The sequence below is a fragment of the Orcinus orca genome, chromosome 6 (genome assembly GCF_937001465.1).
Source record: "Orcinus orca chromosome 6, mOrcOrc1.1, whole genome shotgun sequence".
Lineage (NCBI taxonomy): Eukaryota > Metazoa > Chordata > Mammalia > Artiodactyla > Delphinidae > Orcinus > Orcinus orca.
This window is the reverse complement of record NC_064564.1, coordinates 95,911,640-95,924,165: the sequence shown is the minus strand read 5'-3', so window position 1 is coordinate 95,924,165 and position 12,526 is coordinate 95,911,640. Positions and strand designations below refer to the sequence as shown.

General features: G+C 41.4%; 2 long non-coding RNA genes across 2 annotated transcripts in view; one reads left to right on the top strand and one right to left on the bottom strand.

The window, feature by feature from the left end:
* LOC117201930 (uncharacterized) overlaps window positions 1-12,526 on the top strand; it is a 452,276-nt gene that overhangs the window by 359,803 nt on the left and 79,947 nt on the right. The window lies entirely within an intron of this gene.
* Window positions 10,524-12,179, bottom strand: LOC125964661 (uncharacterized). The gene is made up of 3 exons (XR_007477897.1): window positions 12,039-12,179; window positions 10,965-11,103; window positions 10,524-10,691 (listed from the first exon to the last, which is right to left on the bottom strand). It is a non-coding gene; the product is annotated as an uncharacterized LOC125964661 (long non-coding RNA).

The following is a 12,526-nucleotide window of genomic DNA, read 5'->3' as shown; positions in this document are numbered from 1 at the left end:
ATCAGCTTGTGGTGTAATGTGGGTGCATCATACACACACATATCTGAGTCTGATCTTTCTTCCCTGACAGTTATAGATAGCAGTCCCTTTCACCCTTAAAAGTGTCCTGGTTTAATGATAAATCAATTTGTCCTCCCCAATATACAGCATGTTTCTCTCCTGGGTTCTTCTGTGAACTGACTCTTGACTCATCCCCCGTTAATCCCTGTCCTGCGCCCATTTCTGCACTGCCACCTCCACCTTGCAGTCTTCCAGCTGTGTCAATCTGCTTGAAGGTGCATCAGTGAACTATTGCGTCTCTCACCTCCATAGTTGTATTTGATAACCCATCTGCCTAGGGTGTTCTCACATCCTTCCCACCTCTCTCTGCCTAGCTAACTCCTTTCCTTCCCAGAGGCTTAAGTCATCTGCTCCAGGAAACTTGCCTAGAGAACATAGAGGGAAGTTGGGTCTTTCCTCCTCTGGGTTTTAGAAAATCTAAGGAAGCTCTCATTCTCAGGGTGGTACAAGTGCTAACTCTGCAAGTCACATGACTCTGACAGTGAGTGCCGCCTTAAATTTTACACCATAGGCACCTCGGTTGCCTTACCCCATCCTGGCCCTGGTTTCAACATCTTCTATATTCCACCATCACGATTGCACTGTAGAATGATTTTGGTCTCTCTTTCTGATCGTGAACTCCTTTAGCTGAGGGACCATGTCTTTTTCATTACTACAACCTCAATCCTTAGAAGTGTGCCCGGCACGCAGGAAGTGTTTATAAATGATGGTTGAAATAGGAGAATGATGGAATAAGGTAAATGGTGTTGGAGACACACCTGGTATTAGAGACTTATTAAACTATCAGGTACCAAATGGCATCTGCTGGAGAGCTAGGAGAGGATTCAGAGATGGAAAAATTGGATAAAATATAAAATTTGTCATCTGAAATATACCTAGTAACCAGATACTGGTGAGCTGCTTAACAATACTACCTGCCCTCTAGAGAAACCCGAGAAACATTGCCTAGGCACACGACCTAAAACATCAGCAAAGCTTTGAGCAGGGTGGAATCAGATCACCCACTAATGCAGGTTTCCTCCAAATAGGGAACCCCCCTTAATCTCCTCCATCTTTCTTCATGCTTCCTATATCATGTGTCCATGGTATCAGTTTGGAAGGAATGTCATGGGCTGGACTTTAGGAAGCCTTTCTCACGTGCCCATCATCGTACTATGCCCTTCATGAAGATTATAGTCTTTAATCATCTCAACAATGTCATGAAGCAAGAGTTCATGTCCGTGGTCTATGATGAGGAAAGCCAGAGATGTTATGTAACTTGCCTAAAGCCACACAGCTAGGAGATGAATGAAAAAGAGTACCTCCAATGCTCAGGGCAATTAAAACTTGATTATGCTGATTATAGCCCTATTCCCCAAAAAGCTGTCACAGACTAGAAATAAAAATAGACTCATGCAAGTATTTGAGCACCTGCTCTGTGCTCTACTGTGGGTGTAAAGTGCATGCAGTAAAACTTTGTTGGGGTGGGGTGGAGAGAGAGGAAAGATAGATACTAAATGATTCATGGGTGGGTTTAGAAGAGCAAGCATATTCTCTTATAAAATATTCTTCAGGGGCGAATGCATAAAAATGGAAGTACCATGTTTGCAATAATGCCAAAAGCCGTAAGACTGAAGAACCCCAGCAATAACAGAACTGTCTCCTTCAACTTTCCAAAAGACAAACACCTCTCCTGTGTCTTGCGCCTGTAACTCACCATAGGTAGGTCTTTGTGTGCAGAGTAAGGTAGAGGATGAGATGATCGTGCAGATAATTTTCTGGAGAAGTAGCTGGCAGTTGTTTTCCGGTGCATTTTCTTTTGGAGAAGTTGCATACTTTTGAGAGTAAGGAGCTCAGATCTCAACTTTATTCTAATATGTGTAAACAGAGTCTCAGCCTTCACCTGGCAGACCCACTGAGGTTTGACGTGGAGCCCCCCATTTGGCCTGTTTGATTTCTTTCTTTCCTGGACAAACTCCTATTGTGTAGGAGCCCTGTGAAAATTTCAAAAAGGCCACTAAGGCCGAAATGTTTCTCAGTTCATTTTCACATTACTCACTCATCATTTCCAGAGGCCAGTGATAGGAGAGCTCAAGTGATTTCAGTCAAGTTTTCCCAACTGAAGCCCCACTTTCTGTGACAGAGTTACAAATGCTTTGAGCTCCATTTTGCATACATTCTAGAGAACTTTGTGGCAGAGTCTGTGAAGTGTGTTTTCATATTCTTTGGATTTCATCTTTGTAGCACGGCCTCATGGAAAAACATCGCATTCCAAGTGTGACTGGGAAGTTTCATTCACCACAGCAGTTGCCAGTAACATGTGGAGAGTTTATTGCCCCTCCAGCGAGCTCATCAAATCCAAACAAAATGTGTGCACTGTAATTTTAGCTGATTCATTTCCATAAGATGCAAGTTGATGCTATTTACTAGATACCCAAAGACCAATTTAAGAGTCTAAACTATGGTGGAATTAAATATACAATAGTTTTTGACTCAATATATATCATTAGAGTCTTAGCAGGAAACAAATGGCGTGCTCAGAAGGGTTTCGCTGAATATAGTTTCGTGAAGAGGGTGTGGGCATGCTTAGGGAATGGACAAGGAGTGGAGAAGTACTTGGGAATTGTCGACACCAGGAAATCTTGCTGCCTCAGGCAGAAGGGGCGACAGGTAGGGGTTAGAGGCTGGAGCCCTGGAATTACTCTGGAGGGCCCAACAGGAATTGTAGCTGTAGGAATGCAGCATGGCTCAGCACAGCAAGGCTGGGTGGAAAGAGGAGAATAAATTCCCCAACCTCTCTCCTTGTATCCTCTAATCGCTTGCTGTTGCTGCCCATTGGCCAAGCCCGGCCAGAAGCCAGAGAGCAAGGGAGACTGCGAATACTCATCATTGAGGTCAGTCTGCTGGGGGTTCATGACAGACAGAGAAGGGAAGAAATTGTCTTGGGGTATCCCATACCAACCGACTTCAGATTTTACTCTGACAGAGTGGCATAACAGAATGAACATAGGTTTAGATGTCAGAAAGATCTGGATTCAAATTCTACCTACTAATGATCAGATATTGCGGTCTTTTCTGGAGAAAACTTGTTGGACCACCTCAGGAGAGTTTCAACTTACCTTCTCTGAGTTTCTGTTTCTTAATCCAATAAAATAGAAATAACGATAACTATTTACCTACCTACCTAACTGAGGTATTGTGAATGTTGAATACGTTGCCTCGGTAAAGGAGCCTGACACAATGCTTGACACATGGAATGTATTTGGTATTTACTGATTTCTCCAATTAGCCTTCTATCAGTTATCCCTTATATGGTGAGATGTCTACCTTGTGGAGGTTGGAGAACCAGTCTGACTGTCTTTCTCTTACTGAGTTATTGCTGGAAGTCCCCTCTTGACTCATAGCTGGAACAATGAATGGGACTGTGTTTTCCCTGGAAACTTGTTTATTGGGGTCCCCCTGTGGGGAGAGAATCCACCATTTGGATGGTGTCACTTCTCTGAAGAAAACCTATTGGGACATCTTCACGTGAATTCCAGTTTTATCTCTCTGTAGGGACACTGGTTCTTAGGGAACAGTTCCCTGCAATGATATACAAGACTTCACTATTTCTTCAGCAAGTTTAATTCCCCATTCATAAACTGAGGTTCAAAAGCTTGTCTTTCCTCCTGGTATGCATTCGCTGTTGACAAGGCATCAGCTGCTTTTCCAAGAACTTGACCAATTCAGTTCCTGATAGTCAGGGCTATTTCTGTCTTACCTGAAGCTACTAGGGAGCTGTTGGTTTATTGTTGTTTGTTGTTGTTAATGTTTGCTAATTTTGGAATATGTGGGAATAATTGGTTAGTTGTGAATTTTGACTGTACCCTTGGAAACAGTACTGGGGGTTAAAAAACAAAGGGTCACAAGAGTCATTCATTTGATTTCATTGGTTTAAACTAGCATTTTCCACTGGGCATAATCCCTAATTCCCATAACCATCCTGTACAGTAGTGTCTTATTTTCAGTTGAGGAAACTGAGGCTCAGATAGATGGGGTGACATGTCCAGCTGGTAAGAGGTAAAGCTGGGCTAGAGATCATAGCTCTACATGAATCAAAGCACAGGACTTTGTCTATCTCTAAGATGGTTACAGAGAGTCAACTGCAATATTTTCATTCTGCTCTGGCCTTTTAAAAATAAAAATCGCAAGACAGTGAGTTTCCTCATGACAAGGGGTAAGTCTTATTCATCTCTTTCTTTTCACTGATGACCACTGCCCCTGCCATAGAGTGGGTGCCTGATTAATGTTTGTTGAATGAAAAAATGAATGACTGAATGAACCATGCATACAAAGATATTTTTGTCTCTGTCGCATTTTTCTAATGCATATTTATATTTCATTTGACAGTGTTTGCAAATTGCATAATATTCCCCATCAGCATAACTTGCAGTGTGGAAATGTTTCCATATGCTAGATGTTTCCCCTCATTTGACTGAGGGAGAAGAAAGACTAAGAAAAACATCACATAGTGGCTAAGCATGCATATAAACACAAGTTATAGCATGTACTGTTCATGAATGGTGTAGTTTAGAAGGGTGATTCTGCAAAAATATTGAAGTAGACATTCAATTTGGGTTGGTATTGGTTGGGAAAATGTTCTTGTGCAGCTAAATATAGTTTTATATTAATTCACTATGTTGTAGGAGGTATAGGGTAGGGAAAAAGAGCATGGGTCCTGGGGCAACTGCTTGTATTCAAATCCAGGCTCTACTACTTAATAGCTATGTGATTCGGGCAACTTATTCAATCTGCCTGTGTCTTAGTTTAACCCCTTTGTAAAATGGGAATAAGAATTCCATCTCCCTCATGAGAAGGTTGAACAAGCTAAATAAGTTAATACGGGAAGGGTTCCTAAAACTGTGCCTAATGGCAAGGCTCAAAACATGTTATTGTCCCCAAGCCCCATGGAGTCTAGTTCAGAAAAGTCATATCTTTTTCACCTCTCCGTCCCCATTATCTCTTCCTTATTTCAGGAGCTCGAGTCTTGCCTCTCTTTCTTTACCTTCCAGCTCACCCTTCACATGAGGCCTAGAGTGAATCCTTGAAGACTCACATTAAACCAGACCCTTCACCTTCTTCAAGCAATGCCATTATTCCCTATCAACTTCACGACCAAGTACAATCCCTTAGCATGATGTTCAAGGTCCTTCATAATCTCGTTCCTTTTTCCTCCCCTGGCCTCATCTCTCATCATTTCCACATGCATGCTGTACTACAAATATCAACAAATGCCCAAAGTTGAAAAAGTTATATTGGCTTGATGAATAAGTAAAAGTAAGAGGAGTGAGCAGCTAATTGTGCTCATGGGCTCACAGAAAGCTTCAGTGAAGAGATATTTACATTGTATCTTGAAGAATAAGTTGATAGTGGCCAAGCAAGTTCGGGTGAATGTGACTGGGTGGATCACGTAGACTGAGAGAAGGATTTGTGCACTAGAACAGAAAAACAAGTATATTCATGGAATGAGAACTTGTCTAATTCTGAGTGGAATGAATTAGGGGGTAATTAAATGTGGGAGTAAGGGAGAGGGGAGCATCACAAAGGGCCCCTAAGTCTGGCATGAATGCCTGGATGGAATAGTGATGTTGTTAATGGAGATGAGGAATATACAGGAGAAGGTGTGTGATGTGTGTTTGTGTGTGTGTGTATGTGTGTTTTGAATTGGGAATAATAGGTATCAGTTTTGTACACAACTGTGCAAAAACCACCTGAGAATATCCAGTTCTAATCTCCTGATCTCGTCCTCAATCCCAATCCCCAGACCTGTTTCCCAGCAAATTTCCTTATCTTAGAAAATAGCAACTCTATTCTTTAATCTTCCATGATTCCTCTCTCTTAAATCCTATTTTTGATGCTTCAGCAAATTCTGCTGGCTTTTTCTTCAATGTATATACAGTATATGAGCATTTCTCACCATCTTCAAGGCTACCATCAAAGCCACCATCATCTTTCACAAGATTATTGAAAGAGTCCCTAAATGCCTCCCTGCTTTTCACCTTGCCCTCCTTCAGCCTATTCTCAACTCAGCAGCCAGAGTGGTCCTCTTAAAAAGAAATAAGAGGGCTTCCCTGGTGGCGCAGTGGTTGAGAGTCTGCCTGCCGATGCAGGGGACGCGGGTTCGTGCCCTGGTCCGGGAAGATCCCACATGCCGCGGAGCGGCTGGGCTTGTGAGCCATGGATGCTGAGCCTGTGCGTCTGGAGCCTGTGCTCCACAGCGGGAGAGGCCACAACAGTGAGAGGCCCGTGTAAAAAAAAAAGAAATAAGATCATAACTCCTCTGTTCATAGCTTCTCAAAGACATCTCCATCTTAGAGTAAAATCCCGAAGTATTTGCAGGGGTGGTTTGCATGACTGAACCTTCCCAACCCCTGGCCCCACTGTTACTCAGACTTCCTCTTCTCCTACTTCAGCCCTCTCTGGCAACACACTACCACATTGGTTTCCTTAGTGTTCCTCAGACATGCTTGATGTGCTTCCACTTATAAGACTTTCCAATGACTGTTCTCCTGCCTAGAATGGCTTCCTCAGATGCCCATCTAGTCAACTCCCTCACTTCCTTCAGGTCTTCACTCCAGTGTAATCTACTCAGTGAGGCCTCCTCCGGTTACCTTATATAAATTGGCTGCTCCCTCTTACCTATGATCTCCCAGTCCCTCCCCTACTTCTCTGAATTATTTGCTTTAGCGTGTAGCACCATCTATCGTACTCTATACTTTACCTTTAGATTTTATCTATGGTTTGTCTTCCTACCACTCTCTTGCATCTATAATATATGTTCCATGATGGCACTGATTTTTTATTGTTCTCCTCTGTGTTCCCTGTATGTAGAATAGTGCCACAGTTGCTCAGTAGATTTTTGTTGAATGAAAGAATAAATCCAGATTGGGACTATAGCCGTGTGTTGTTGCAAAAATCTGGTACTCAGGAGGCAGATTGGGGTTAAAGATAGATTTGGCAATTCTTAGCAATGAGGTGACAGCTATGGGAGAGTAGCTAAGACAGGGCAAGGAAAAGATATTTAGTGATATTTTTTAAAAGACCAACATAAAAACTGGGAAAAAAATAATAATTAAAGACTGTACAAATTACATGTCAGAGTTGAGAGCAATGGCTTTGTGATTACAGACGAGTTAAAATCTTTGTTCCACCAATTATGAGCTTTATGACAAGTTTGGGCAAGTGACTGGATGATTCTTGGCCTCCATAGTTTCAAGAGTAATTGAAAAAAAAGATATCTCCACTTCAGAGGGCTAAGAGAATTGACCAATAAAATGCATAGAAATCAGTTAGCAGAAGATAACAAAGAATATATAGGTTGTTGTTGTTGTTGATACTAACACCATTATTACGATCAAAATCCAGCAAAGAATTCTGAAAAATAGAAGAAGTAGGAGAGCATAATGGAAGGTAAGTAAGGAGAAGTCATCAAGAAAGAGGGCAATAAATCAGTAGATGTTGCTCTGTGGTCAAGGCTAGATAACCTAAGGAGTATATAAGGTCCTGGGGTTGAGCTATTTGAGAGAACAGTTTCACTGGAATACAAAAGTCATAATCCCATATTTTAAAATGAGCTAATGTTTTGTGGAAAATAACAATAATTGTCCTAGGAAAAAAATCAAATAAAAACAAAACAACATTGGACCCTCAATTGTGTCCAGCTGACAAATGTGGGAACATGGTGACCCAAAAATTTGCTTCTCTCTGGTCTTTGGGAGATTTACTTGCTCACTAGTCAGCAGTAGTTTGCTAGTTTTATGAGGTTAAGCTATTGTGCAATACTATTTAGCTGGCTCTGTGGGTGTTTAGTTACAGATGCCTGCCATCTTGGTTTATTGTCTGTCAAATTATAATTATTAAGGATGGAGTTAATTGTCATTTCAGCCATCTGGTAGTTACCCACTGTGCTTTCATGTGGTGATGAATCTGTCCTTTAGATCAAAATTCCACGTTCATTTCCATTCATGTCTTGTTCAAAATAAATGATTAGTGGAAATTATCAATACTTTTTAGTGTAATTTGTGGGCCTTCAAGTAAAAGAATTGCTGATTGTTGTAAATGTTTCTGAGTAGTAGGACTGGTATAACAAGAATCCAGTGATGTGAGTTATAGTAATTGAAATTAAAATAATGAGGCATGCTCTTTCAAAGGTTGGTCTAATCAAAAAATTTAACAATGTTCCCAGTATACTCCACGGTGCATTGCTTATAATGATGGTTTATAACCCTGATTATTTCTTTGCCCTATTTTTTATCAAAACCACTTTATCCTTATACCCTCCTGAACTTTTAGGACAGAATGCAACAGAGTCAGTGAAGTTACCCTTGTCTTAGCAGAGCCTCAATTACTTTGATTCAGGACTATGAATGGGATTGTCTGCTTGGTCCCTTTTTAGGATAGAACCAATGGGGACAAAGAGGAGGGGACATACATATGTCATAGGAGCTACATCCTTCCTCCCATTTTTGGTGTCTGGTCCCTTGTTTGTGTGCTTTTCCTTTTTTGGTTTTTCCCAGTGGGTGTATTTTCACACATAATTTGCTAAATTAGTCAGGAGGGGATTAAGCAGAAGCTTCCCTAGAAAGCACAGCCTTGGAACACTACCGTGGTCTCACCATCTCTTTCCTCTCAGGAAACCCATCAAGCAAGCATTCCGTATCCAGCTTCTTCTAGCTTTTATACTAGGGGCATAGAGGGAAGAAGCCTATTATCCCTGGCTCCTCAATATTTCCATGCAAAGTCACTTTCTAATTGACAGCTGCCATATTAGAGTCCTTGGTACTTGTTCTGCAGTGAGACTCAGCCTGGGCTGATTTCTACTAACACCCACTCCCAGCTAGAGAGCCATGCATCCACTGGGCCAGAGAAAATGTGTGAGGAACATCTATTTTCCTTCACTTTGTAGGATTATGAGCCAGTTAGTTGAGGAAGGAAAGCTCAAGAGCTAGAGGTGGGTATCTAGGGTATCTACAGTTTGTCACCAGGCTCAGGCATTTCCTGAGCCCTCCTCAAAGATGCTGACCTGGGGACTTCCCTGGTGGCGCAGTGGTTGAGACTCCGCCTGCTGAGGCAGGGGACATGGGTTCGTGCCCCAGTCCAGGAAGATCCCACATGCCGTGGAGCGGCTAGGCCTGTGAGCCATGGCCGCTGAGCCTGTGCATCTGGAGCCTATGCTCCGCAACAGGAGAGGCCACAGCAGTGAGAGGCCCGCGTACCGCAAAAAAAAAAAAAAAAAGATGCTGACCTGCCATATAGGATTTCCAATTCTTGGGCAATTCTTTGTGGTTAAGTACGCTGACATGCTTCCCTGGCTCTCCCTTCCTCAGTTACTCCATGAGGCCACAGCAAATACCTCTTCTTACCTATGAGATCTCTTTATCTCTAGTACCTGTCCCTTTTAGTCTACCCTCCATATTGCTGCCTGAGAGAGTTCTCAAAATCCTTTTGGTGGTTCTTCTAAGAGTCCAAAATGTTCACCATGACATTCAGTGGCCTTTATCATCCTCTACCTATGCCTTCAATCTAATGTTTCTGTACTCTCCCTTGTTGGATGATATTTCAAGGCCTTTACATTGAAGGTTCCAGCTGGCTGCTGTGTCCTCACCCTTTTTATGTCATTCATCTGGAGTATTCCTTATTATTCTTCACCACTCACAAATCAGCAGTCACCTCCTCAGTGGAGTCTTCTATGGTCATCCCCACTCCCCTGGCAATTAATTCTTTCCCTAACTTACATTTCTTTCTCCTATTGCTACATCATTTTTTTTTCTTGTCTGTCTGTCTACCTTCTGGGATCCTCAAGAGCAGGATCTAGCATTTCTGTCATCATAGAGCAGGAGCTAAAGGATAGTTGAATACATTTTTGTTCAAGTCATTGTACATCTCCCATTCTGTAGCCCAGTGCTGAATATGCAGGGGATACTAGATATATAGTTGCTGATGGATACTTGTTAAACATAGCTAAAATCTTGGCTAATGTTCTTGGTACCAGTGTTAGAGTAGATAAGTGTTTTTATGGAAAAATAAGAACTGGCTTCACGGAGAAGAAGTTGACCCTTTATCCAAGACATACATGACAGCTGCTGATTGGAATAAGGGACAGATAATCATATCCAAATGGAAAGAAAAGAAGGCTTTGGTTTGGGTTAAGAGAAAACATTCTTTACTAAATGTTAAGGAAATGGGATATGCATTTCTTTTTTATGGTCAGTGTGTATTTTTCTTTTATATGAGAAATTGGAACTCAAAAGATGTTCTTTTTTTTCCTTCCCTCCCTCCCTCCCCTTCCTTGCCTCCCTTCCTCCCTCCCTCCCTCCCTCCCTCTTTCCTTCTCTGAAAAGATAGGCAATCTTGGGCAAACACAGGGAACTGCTAACTTCTGTAGAGAAAAAATGGAAAGTCTGTTTTCACATCAATACAGTCCTTCTGATGACAGGTTAGGCCATCTCATCCTCAACCCAAGATTATGACTGAGGTATACATTTCTGAGAAACTCTTTTCTTACCCCATGTCAACCTGAGGGTCATTGGCTTTATTGCTCCAGCATGGAGATGGTTCCATGAATTTCTGGGGAATTCTCTTTCTCGATTGAAATTGAACAAGGAGTGTGTTTTCTGAAATCAAAAAAGCTTCACATGAAACTTGAACTGTTCTACTTCTGTTTTGTTCTATTGTGATATCATCAGGAACTTTTTGAGACAAAGTAGACAGTTAAGTTTGAAAATTGTACTAATACAGCAGATGACTCCTCAAAGCCCTGTCATTCTCTAGGAACCATTAATTACCATCATGATAGTTTATATGTATAGATCTATTATCTTCATATCAGAAAAGTACTGCTCAGTTTTTGCTTCACAGTCTCATGAGAGTAGTTGCAGTCTTTATACCTCTTGCAGGAGACAGTTGAGTGAGAAGAGTTTAATGACAGGTGCAGGGACAGAAATGTGCTGGTCGGCTGTAGATTCTCCCTTTGTCTTGCTGATATTGAACCCTGTACTTGAGCGCAGAGCCTCTTCTTTATCCTGTCTGTTACAGTGTTGACACAAAAGTTAAAAAGAGAAGGGATGAATAGAACAGAAGGGCATGCTTAAATTTCTCAGCAGAAAACAAACTGTACCTATCATGTTTCTTTTCCTTAAAGCAATGGGTCCTAAAAGCTTGAGGAAGCAACATTACTACACCTGGTAGGAACACTTTACTTTTCATTTTGGCCAAGTGGTGGTGGGAAGAACACTGATTGGAGAACCAGCAGACCTGGGGTCCAGTTCTTATTTGGCACTGACTGGTCATATCATCTTGGATAAGTCACTTTTTTTCTCTAGCTTCAATTTCCCTCCTTGATATGACAAGGTGATCGCTAAGGCTTCTCCCAGGTGTGAATTCTCTGAGAAGTTGCAAGCTGCAGGAGAATGGGTGAATCACTTGGTGAACCTCTAAGTCCTGTGCACACACACCCAGTGGAGTGTCTGCCTGGAAGTCTCTCATCATCACTATTGCAATCTACTGTATAATTGTTTGTACCCATTGAATTAGTAATTCCACTCCTGGGAGTTTATTATGAAGAAATAAACTCCTTGGGAAGGAGAGAAGAATTACATTAACAAAAAAGAAGTTGTCTGTTGTATAATTCAAATTTTGATTTAAGCTCAATGTCCAACAGTAGGAGAATGAAGCAGGAAAGTTGGGCTGTTTCAAAGTCCTGAGGATTATGTAGAGAAATGCTTTTAATAACACAAGAAAGCTAAATGTATTTGTCCTGTGGATTTCAAATATGTATATGAACTAGAGAAATGTAAGAGGAGTGAATATCTGTGGTCTACCCTCTGTGGGTCGGGTGCTATACTAGGCATTTGGTTATGTTAATTGTCTCACTTATTCTTTTGATCAGCTGTGAGGATAGGTACTATCATTACAGATTTACAGATTAGGAACCTAAGGCTCAGAAAATGACAGTCACTCACCAGATCACCACTGCTGCTGATGGGTTAGCATTCAAGCTTCAAACCTAGGTACAATGATTTTCATTATTCATGGTAGTTATGGTCTATAAAATCTCTGTGAATTGAATTAGTAAATACTGAACCATTGTTCCTAGGGGAAATACAGGGTTAGGTTCCTGTAAGCCTCTGGTCACAACATTTTCATCAACTGATCAATACATAACCTTGTTTTACGTGTATTTCTGTTTCAGGACACCTTATTTAATAAGTATTGTTGATTCACTAACATTGAAGTCACAGTCAATAGCTCTGTAACTCACACCTGGATGAAGCTTATCACATGCATTTTCTTGGTAAGGCACACCACAGTCTTCTTACATTTAGGAACGCTAGATAGCCCTTAAGCAGTATGCTTGGGGGGCATTTTAAACAACAAAATCACCCACAAAGTGCACTAAGAATGAGAAACATGGCACCAAATAGACCGCAAATAAAACAGTTGTTTACAG